Source organism: Chenopodium album, chromosome 16, assembly GCF_948465745.1.
Source record: "Chenopodium album chromosome 16, dcCheAlbu1.1, whole genome shotgun sequence".
Taxonomy (NCBI): domain Eukaryota; kingdom Viridiplantae; phylum Streptophyta; class Magnoliopsida; order Caryophyllales; family Amaranthaceae; genus Chenopodium; species Chenopodium album.
In genome coordinates this window covers 24,894,028-24,904,625 of record NC_137849.1, presented here as the reverse complement: position 1 = coordinate 24,904,625, position 10,598 = coordinate 24,894,028, and the positions used below count along the sequence as shown (strand labels likewise).

Sequence of the window (10,598 nt, the reverse complement as noted above, 5' to 3'; positions counted from 1 at the left end):
TATACTAGGAGGTAGTACTAAATAACAATCGATTATAATGAACCTTAACTAAGTCAACTTTCGTTCCTTGTTAGCAAAGATTCACCTTTAATCAACCAACAATGTGCACTTGCAAGAAGATTAAAGAATATCAAGCATATAAAGACTTTAATCACAAATAAATCAACTCTAAACCTAGAACATGCTCAAGATCCAACTACACCACAACCATCCCCTTAATGGGGGAATTACTCACTAATCATCATAACAACAAGATTAATCAACAAATAATCAAGAATCAACATGATTAACAAGCAATACCAACAACAAAAACGATAATCAAAAGAAAGCAAATAAAAATAGAGGAGAGAGAGTTAGAGATTCTCATTGATTGAAGATGAAAGTCTACAAACAAGATTATCAATCTCCTTCTTCAAAATCCAAGCTCAACAATGGTGAAACCCTCACTTTCTCTCTCTAAACTACTCTAATCCTAAGCTAAACCTAGAGAGAGAAGCTCTCCTAAAACTAGGGAAAAAGATCTAAAAGAATAAAGTTCTCCTCTTTTTACAAAACAAGCCCCGCAATATATAAAGAATCGCGCAAAAACGCTGAACAGGACCCGCTGGGCGCCCGCGCAAGGATCTGTGCGCCCGCGCATGGTACCTATGCGCCCGCGCGTGCGCCCTCGCAGCGGCCTGCGCTCCCTCGCAGCGGCCTGCGCTCCCTCGCAACAGCATGCACGCTCGCGCAAAGTAGCTGCGCGCCCGCGCATTTGTGGGTTGCGCGGCTTGTGCTTTGCTGTGCGCGCCCGTGCTGCTGGCTGCGCGCCCAAGCACCGTAGCTGCGCGCCCGCGCGGTGTGGGTGTGCGCCCGCGCACATGTCGCGCACAGTCCGCGCAAAGCTTTCTGCCTCGATTCTGCAATTTCGCCAATTTTGCGCGGGTTCTCACAAGGTTGCGCGCCCGCACATTATTCGCGCCCTTGCACCTTGCTTTCTTCGATTCTTCTCTCATGATTCCTTGGCTTCTTCTTTGCAATCCAAGACTTCAAATACCTAAGCACAAACACCAAGGGAAGCAATAAGGTATAGGGAACGGTGCAAACACGCAATGAAGGCAAGCATACAACAATATACGCGATTTCATTAAAATCACATCGAGACATGTATGCACGCATTATTTGAACAAAACAACTACAAAACACCCTAAGACAAGCTAAAACAAGGCATAAACACTATCCTAGGAGTGACATAAAATGTCACTCATCAAAATGGCGAAGTAGAAATCAAAAAACTTTGTTTAAGTTATGCAAAAACATTGTTTAAGATTATGTTATGTTAATCAAGGCAACTTAAGCCATTATCAATGAAATACGAGCCTCTGCGTGAGGAGTATACCATATGATCTTGTTTAAACATGTTTACCTGTTGAGTTATGCTTTAGCATTACACACTAACATGTAGAAAATGCCATAGAAATATCAAAGGCAGAAAGAATCACAATAAGTTGCTGCAAGACATTATTAGGAAAAGGAGAGCACACTTCCCTAAGTTCAACTTGCCTGCTCAAAGTAAAACAGGGCACCACCTCGGGGACGCCTGAGGGGGAGGCCTGTACGTTCAACTTGAGCAGGGAAGGGTGAACGAAAAGCAAAGGGGCAGGCTGAGCGTGCACCACTAAGGTTCTCTTGGTTCCACCCAACTCACCTCTTTTGTGGGGGAGAGAGGAGATGAACCAGCAATAAACTCTTACATAGATAAGTAAGATGCATAAAATAATAAGTCGCACCAGAACAAGCTGAACGACATAAATAAGTCGTAGCAGAACAAGCTGAATAACATAAATAAGTTGTAGCAAAACAAGCTGAACGACATAAAAACAAGCAGCTAAAAAGTTGAATGACATAAATAAGTCACAGCAAAACAAGCTGGATGACATGAATAAGTCACAGCAATATAGGCTGAACGACATACAAACAGGATACAACCAAGCAAGCTAAATGGTATGCAAGCAAATCTCTACAAAAACTAAGTAGAAGACACATCGTATAAGCCTTTATCATAAATAAGATGAAAAGCATAAAATTTGACAGGTTCCCACCAAGTGCAATAAAAGGCCAAAAGATAGGAAGGCCCTATACAGCCAAGTCAGGGAACAAAGTCAAAGAAATGGTAAGAGAAAGAGTAACAGGAAAGCCCAACCTACGAGGCTTCACCTAGTACATCAAACGGGCTGCTGAGCTAAGGTTTAGTTGCAACTACACCATGGCCCAGCAGCATGTCTGAACAAGCATACATGCAACAAGATAAGCAATAAGCAAAGTAATAGAGAAGTTATCAAACGCATATACCAACAAGTTGAACCTCTGTCCACCAAGACAGAGTAAACATTCAGCAGGAAAAGTTACAACATTCACAAAGCTGAACCCCCATCCACCAGGATAAGGAAACATTCAGCAAAATAGTTAGAAAAACATAGAATTCAAATTAAGCAGGACAATCCTAGCAGTCAGAAAATAAAGTGTTATAGGAAAGCACACTGAAAATACAATCTTTGGCGGCTATACACCCCAAAGACAACAAAAACTACCTAGTGACTACAAACCTAGGTGAGGGAAACTCCGATGAACCGCTGGAGGAAAGGGGAGACAGCCGCCAAAATCTTTATTGCTCATCAGCTAAAGTCTCCACTCCTATGGCGGCAGCAATATCAGTGCATAAAGGCACTCCAAATTCAGCACGACATGATTAGGGACTTTGCAGTTAGCAACGCGAGGATGGTCAACAGGCAGATAAAAAAGGCTAGCTTCCCTAGCAGCCTCAACCTTAGCCCAAAAGGCGTTGAAACGAGCCTGCTGCTCCTCAGCCCCACCATAGAGACCGCTTACACAGTAGGCTGCGGTCTCCCAACCTGCATCATGGCGATCAGCGAGCAGATTAGTAAAAACAGGAGAAAGCACAAAAGACCTAAGTGCCTCCTTTTCAGCAGCCTCAAGCTCATTCTCTCATCCAGCCCGCAGATCAGCCATCTTAGCCTCCAACGCTTGCACCCTGGCTTAAGAAGTTCCCAACTGTCCCTCGCAATCCGCTAGCTTTGTCTTAGTGAGTTGGAATTCTTCTGACTGAAGTTGCAGGGCATCCGCCTTCTCTCTCAAGGGAGTCACCTCACCAACCATAGCATCCTTCTTAGATTGAGCCTACTGAATCTCCTTATCCTTCTAAACAAGGGCCAGGCCCTGGTTTTAGTACTCCTTCTCCACTGTAAGCAAGGCATTAGCCAAGTCGCCAACAGACTTGGTAAGCTACAAACAAACAAAAGGACGAAAATAAGCTAAGGTAGGAAGCAAAAGAAAGTAGGCCAAGGCAAAAGCAAGGAAAAACAAGCTGAAGCAGATAAGTAAAACAACAAAAGCATACTAAGGCAAAAATAAGAAAATAAGCAGAATGGAGAAACCAAAGCAAAAAAGCTAGAAAAATAAAAGTTAACCTTCTGCAAATCATGGCACGCAGTGGTAGCAGGGCGACTAACTGAGCTGCTAGTAGAGTCAGCGGGGAGACGAATGCCCTGAGTAAGGCGGTAACCCAAGGTGCCACAGTTCTGTGGGTTGTCCACAAACAAGGACTCATTAGCCCTAACATTCATCAAAGGGCGGAACGGAGCATCCTCAACCCTAACAAGACACAGCAGAGGGCGAAGGGAAACAATAATGGGAACCTCTCCAAACTCTATAGGTCCAGTAGGACGAAAAGTGCCTCCAGCAGAAAAGAGGTCGCAGAGAGTGGGTTCTCAAAAGCATCACCCAAGAACTGGTGAACACAATGATTAAACTCACTGGAGTTTTGGGTGCCAGTCTCCCTAACAATGTTCTCACCAAGAAGCCTAGTGTTGGCAGAGTGAGAAGCGAAAGGATCAAGAGCAGAGGAAGTACGGGCCTTTTTAACAGCGGGCTGATCAGCATCAGCTGAGGGAGAGACCACAGGATCATCCTTCAGATTAATAGTTGGATGATCCTGCTTGTGTGAACCCCCAGGCTAAGAGTGCCCTCCCCTTCTAGCGCTTTGCAGACGGCCTCACAACCCAGAAGGGCGAGGTGGAATCCTTGGTAGCTCCATAAAATCAAAAGCCTTAGTAGAAGGACCTGTAACGTCCTTAGCAGCAACGGTAGTACCAATGTTAGGAGAAAAGAGCAGAACATGCTCAGCAGAAGTTGTGGGTTTCTCACCCACCGCAACAGTAGTCTCATCCTCCTCAGCGGGAAACTCAAGAACGCTGTCAGCAAAGTTGTCAGCATTATTTTTGGAATCATTAAAATCTTGATTCAGAGGTTCATTTACCACAAAAGTCTGAGGTGCCACCTGACCAAAAGCCGCAACAGAACACTTCTCAGGAGAAACACCCTACGCCACTAACACCTCAGACCCTGAAGCAACTTCCCTGGCTGCAGGACGAGTTTCCCGCCGACCCCAAACAGTGGAAGAGGAAGGCTCAGCTTTAGCACGATGATGAGTGTCATTTATGGCACCCTTAGGCTAGGTTTTCTTTATAGTTTTATTCTCATTTTTAGTCCTTCTTTCCGTGTTTTTACATAATAATGCTTGCTTTGCGTGTTTGTGAGTAAGTTTAGAGAAATGCATGCTTTTAATGGTTTTCTTGTCATTTTTTTCATTTCTCGACTATTTCTCTCGATTCTTTATTTCCTTGATTTATTTTGTAGAATTGTTGAGTTTCCCGAGGTATGATCACCAAGGAGAAAGCTCGGCGCATTCAAGAAAGTTGATGGAGCAAAGTTCGGGATTCCGAAAACGCAATTTAAGCTAGCTCCGCGAGCTCGAGGGCTTTGGAAGTTATCCTTTGGCTTGAGGCATTCAAATGCTTGGAAGGTAAAGGAGCTGCCCTTCTCACGAGCATCGCCTCGATGGCACCAATGATAGGGATGCTCGGGAGTACGGACATTGATCAAGCAAGCGAAGGAGGCAAGGCCACGAGCACCGAGCAGGGGTGCGTGCGCGCGACGCAGGGGGTGTGTGCGCGCAGACCAACCTGTGCGCGCACGGCTTGGTGGTGCGCGCGCACTAGGCGCCCCGCCCCCTTCGCTCGTTTCTTCTATTTATACCCTTAAACTTTTCCTTTTTGGGGGGACGACTTAATTTGTACTTGACATATATTTTTCCAGAATTAGTAGAGAGAGAAAGTAGAGAAAGAAGCTTAAGATACTTGATTGTACTTGAATTTGATCTTGGATTTCTTCTTCTCATCAATGAAAGTTTGTGAGATTTCTTTCCTTTGAATTTACTTTTATTGCAATTTCTGTTCATCTTTGAATGTTTGATTTGAATTTCATTCTTTGCTTTAGAATTTGTTGAGTGATTGATTTTCTTCTTGATTAAGCTTGAAATGAATATGTTTGTGATTCGGTTTGTTTTGTTTTTCAATTTCACCATGGTTAGTGAGTAGATTAGTTGCTAGGGAGAAGGGGAAGCATGCTAGATTGATGATTTTCTCTAGTTGATGATCCTTGATTGATTGAATTGTTGCAATTAAATTGGTTGACATGGTTGTGCATGTGATTAATTAAACTAGGAGTGATCAACCTATAAGATTAATCTAGATTGCATTGCAAATTTCAATGACATGAACCCTTGATTTGAGAATTGCTTTAATTGATTGTGATTTTCCTAGTTAGCCATTCATAGTGAACCCTAGCTTGGCTTATAGGAGATAGCCCTTGAATTCCTTTGATTGCAACTATTGTTTGTCCTTTGCAATGTTTTAATTGATTGAGTGATCCTTCAATTAGCATAATCATTGAGCTTGCATGTGGAACCTATATCCCTAGTGTTTAGTATATTGAATTTCTCGACTTATCTAGTTTTCTCGATACCTTAGTTACCAACCACATCTTCCCACAATCTCTGAAGTAGCTTGACCTAGGCTATAGCTTGCACCTACTCATTCCTTTGGGTTCGACCCTTGACTTACCATATACTCGTATTAGGTTGGTTGAGTGTTTTTCTTTGGCTCTAGGAAAGGGTAGAAAACGACCTACTTCTCCCTACGTCAAAAATGGCGCCATTGCCGGGGATTGATATTGGTGCTTTGTTATAGTTGTTGAGTCTATTTCACCTTTAATTGAAAATACAAAAAGTTTTTCTTTTAGGGTACATTTGTAGTCGTGCTACTAACCATTTCTTTTGAGATTTTATGCATAGAGCACGTGGTCGTTCACTAGTGCCATTTGATCCGGAAATTGATAGAACTATTGCAAGGTTAAGGGGTGCTAGACGATCTTTGAGCCCTAGCATTTCAAGTGAAGAAGAACCACAACAAGAGGAACAAGCAAGAATGGGAGAAAATCCAAGGGTGGTGTTGAAAGAATTGGGGATTCCCGGTGCATATAGATTTGACAGTGGGATTGCTCCACCTACAACACTGGAAAATGACTTTAAAATAAGACCGGCAATGATCACTTTGATAGAGAGGCGACAATTTAGTGGGGCCAAGCATGAAAGCCCGCTAAATCATCTCAAGGAGTTTGAAAAGTATTGCAATACTATCAAGGTGAATGGAATTTCCCAAGAATTCATCCGCCTCAAGCTTTTTCCCTTTTCGCTCATAGGGCGTGCCTTGGATTGGCTAGATAAGGAAGTCAAGCCGAATTCTCTAAGGACATGGGATGAAGTGACCAAGGAGTTTCTATCCCGTTTTTATCCACAAAAGAAAACGGCGGAGGCTAGAGCTTTGATTCAAGGTTTCAAGTAAAAGCCTAGTGAGAGTCTCTATAAAGCATGGGAGAGATACAAAGAATATCAAAGAGAGTGTCCTCACCACGGAATTCCTACGTACCAAATTATTCAAATCTTCTATGGAGGCCTTAGTCCTCAAGGAAAATCATGTTTAGATGGAGGAGCCGGAGGTCCTATCATGAACAAAACGGAAGAGGAAGTGGTGGACATAATTGAAGACGTAATGAGGTACCATAGAGATTGGCAAGATGGAGAAAGAGAGTCAACTAGCACGAGTAGCTCTTCGGTATACTCAGTTGATCATCTAAATGCAATCAACAATCTATCCTCACAAATGACAAACTTAGGGAAGGAGATGTCCGCTATCAAGGCGAAGTTGGAAAGTGCTACCTACCAAGCTTCAAGTCTTCCCTCCCAATCTAAGGGGAGAGGTATATCTTCTAATTCTCAACCCCCTCCCTCTTCTAGTAACATGCCTAGTGGAGGCTTGTTTTGTGATGATTGTGGGTCGTATGATCCTGATGTTTCTAGTTGCCCTCATACATGTATGGATGTTTGTGATGATCAAGATGGAAATGTGAATGAGCATGTGAACTATGTGTCAAATAATAATGATTCTAGGTTTGAAAATCAAAGAGGTCAATGGAATAGGAATTACAACAACCATGGCAATTTTGACAACTACAACCAAGGTGGTGGTAATAGGAACCATGGGAACCAAAATTCCCGAGGTAACTATAACAACCAAGGTTATAGTAGCCAAAATCATAACCAAAATTATGGTAATCATAACCAAGGGTATGGTAACCATAATCAAGGTAGAGGTAATCGGAACAATCAAAATAGGGGAAATTTTCAAAATAATTCTCAAAGGGGTCCCCCACCCGGATTTGCTCCAAAGGCCCAAAATGATAATTCCTATGTTCAATCCTCTTCTTCTTCATATAGAACCAATTTGGAAGAAATCATTGAAAATCAAAAAAAGTTGTTGAACACTTACATGGCCGTAAGTGACAAGAAATTTAATGAAATGATGACCCATAATAAGATGCTAGAAAACCAAATTTCTCAACTTGCTAATGCTTTGAAAGACCATGCTAGTCCTTCTTCTTTACCTTCCCAAGGCCTAGATCCCAAGAGATCGGTCAATGCTATTGTCACAAGGAGTGGTAAGGTTCTTGAGGAGAGTTTTCCTAGGAAAAGTGAGACCAAGGAGGGCACAAAAGAGGTTTTGGTTGAAGATGAGAGAGATGGTGCATCTTTGAGTGAGGTTGAGAGAGAAGCCTAGTGAGGTGAGTGTGGGGAAAGAAATTGTGAAAACTAAGCTTCCTTATCCACAAAAATTCATGAGACGCAAGTTAGATGAACAATTTGGAAGATTCATTGACATGCTCAAGTAACTTCACCTTTCTCTACCATTTACTGAAGTTGTCACCCAAATGCCTAACTATGAAAAATTCCTCAAAGACATTTTGAGTGGTAGGAGGACTTGTAATGGTGTAGAGACGGTGAACTTGACAGAGAATTGTAGTGCAATCATAATGAACAAGATGCCACCTAAGCTAAAAGACCCCGGAAACTTTTCCATCCCTTGTGCCATTTATAAAATGCAAATTGAGAATGCCTTGCGTGACCTAGGAGCTAGTGTTAGCCTTATGACATATTCGATGTACCAAAGACTTGAGCTAGGGGAACTCTTACCTACTAACATCACTTTGCAATTGGCCGATAAGTCAATTAAGTTTCCTAAGGGTAAGGTAGAGGATGTTCCTTTGAGGGTTGGGAAATTTGTTATTCCGGTGGATTTTGTGGTACTTGAGATGGAGGAAGAAGCTAACATTCCTATCAATCTAGGGAGACCATTCGTTGCTACTTCGGGTGCTTTGATAGATGTAAAAAGTGCTAAAATTTCACTCAAAGTAGGGGATGAGGTGATAGAATTTGACTTGAATGATAGTATGAAGTATCCAAGTTCTTCTTTAGAAAATTACATGTTGATTGATTCTCTTGATCATGTTGTGTCTTCTATGCATGAGAAATTGCTCACTTCTAACGATGCTCTTGAGAATGTTTTGTTGAATAAGGAAAAGATAGGTGCTCCTAGCAAGGAGATGGCTTTGTATGAAGATATTCTCAATAGAAGCCTTGAGGATGTTGAAGAGCAAATGTGTATGAGGATTTCTAGCCAAGAAGCGTTACAAGTGGCTACATCAAAGGAAGGTAAAGGTGTTCCAATGGTTGAGCTCAAACCTCTTCCATCACACCTTAGGTATGAATTCTTGGGACCCAACTCCACCTATCCCGTGATTGTTAGCTCTTCTTTGAGTGAGCGCCAAGCTCAAGAGTTGTGTGATGTTTTGAGAAAGCACCAAGGTGCTTTGGGTTATACCATTGATGACCTCAAAGGTATAAGCCCTGCTTTATGTACACATCACATAACCCTTGAGGAGGGTGCTCTACCTTCTATTGAGAGACAACGAAAGCTACACCCCCAAATGGGAGAGGTAGTGAAGAAAGAGATCACCAAACTTTTGGATGCGGGAATTATATTCCCCATCTCAAGTTCTAGGTGGGTCTCTCCCGTTCATGTTGTCCCAAAGAAAGGAGGCATGTCCGTTGTTGAGAATGAGAAAGGTGAGCTCATTCTGACGAGGACGGTCACGGGATGGAGGATGTGTATAGACTATAGACGTCTAAACACGTCCACCAAGAAAGATCACTTCCTCCTTCCTTTCATTGATCAAATGCTTGAGAGACTAACGAGGCACAAGTTCTATTGTTTTCTTGATGGTTATTCAGTATTTTTTCCAAATCCCTATCCACCAGGATGACCAAGAGAAAACGACCTTCACTTGTCCATATGGAACAGTTGCTTATAAGAGAATGTCGTTTGGCCTTTGTAATGCTCCCGCAACATTTCAAAGATGCATGATGAGTATATTTGGAGATATGTTGGAGGAGGAAATGGAAGTGTTTATGGATGACTTCTCCATGGGCGGTGTTTCATTTAAGGCATGTCTTGAAAATCTTGAGAAATGTTTGGCAAGGTGTGAGAAGGAGAACTTGGTTTTGAATTAAGAGAAGTGTCACTTCATGGTGGAGGAAGGCATAGTCCTTGGCCATAAGATTTCTCACAAGGGGATAAAGGTGGATAAAGCAAAAATTGAGGTTATTGAGAAGCTTCCACCTCCGATTAATGTAAAAGGAGTGAGATCTTTCTTAGGACATGCCGGGTTTTATAGAAGATTCATCAAGGATTTCTCGCTCATTGCAAAGCCCCTCAATGATCTACTTCAAAAGGATGCCGAGTTTGTATTTGATGATAAGTGTTTGGAGGCATTTAATAAGTTGAAGAATGCTCTAATATCTACTCCTATTGTTCAAGCACTAAGATGGGATTTACCTTTTGAGTTGATGTGCGATGCGAGTGATTCAGCAATTGGAGGTGTCTTAGGTCAAAGAGTGGAAAAGAAGCTACATGTGATCTATTATATGTCCAAGACTCTAAATGGTGCTCAAAGGAACTACACCACAACGGAAAAGGAGTTTTTGGCTATTGTTCATGCTTTTGAAAAGTTCCGTTGTTATTTGTTAGGTTCCAAGACCATTGTCTTCACGGATCATGCGGCTCTCAAGCACCTTTTTGCCAAGAAAGAATCCAAGCCTAGGTTGATCCGATAGGTGCTCGAACTTCAAACTTTTGATATTGAAATTAGGGATAAGAGAGGAGCGGAAAATGTTGTGGCGGATCATCTATCTCGTCTTGAAGATTCTCAAATTCATGATGATGGTTCTCCAATTGAGGATAGGATTCTTGATGACTTCTTATATGCTATTGAGGCAAAGGAGCTCCCATGGTTCGCCGACTTAGTGA

The 10,598-nt window shown here is 42.3% G+C and overlaps 1 non-coding gene across 1 annotated transcript; it reads right to left on the bottom strand.

The window, feature by feature from the left end:
* Window positions 1-6,708: 6,708 nt before the first annotated feature.
* LOC145587036 (small nucleolar RNA R71) lies at window positions 6,709-6,814 on the bottom strand. Its single transcript, XR_014101096.1, has one exon. It is a non-coding gene; the product is annotated as a small nucleolar RNA R71 (small nucleolar RNA).
* Window positions 6,815-10,598: the final 3,784 nt, after the last annotated feature.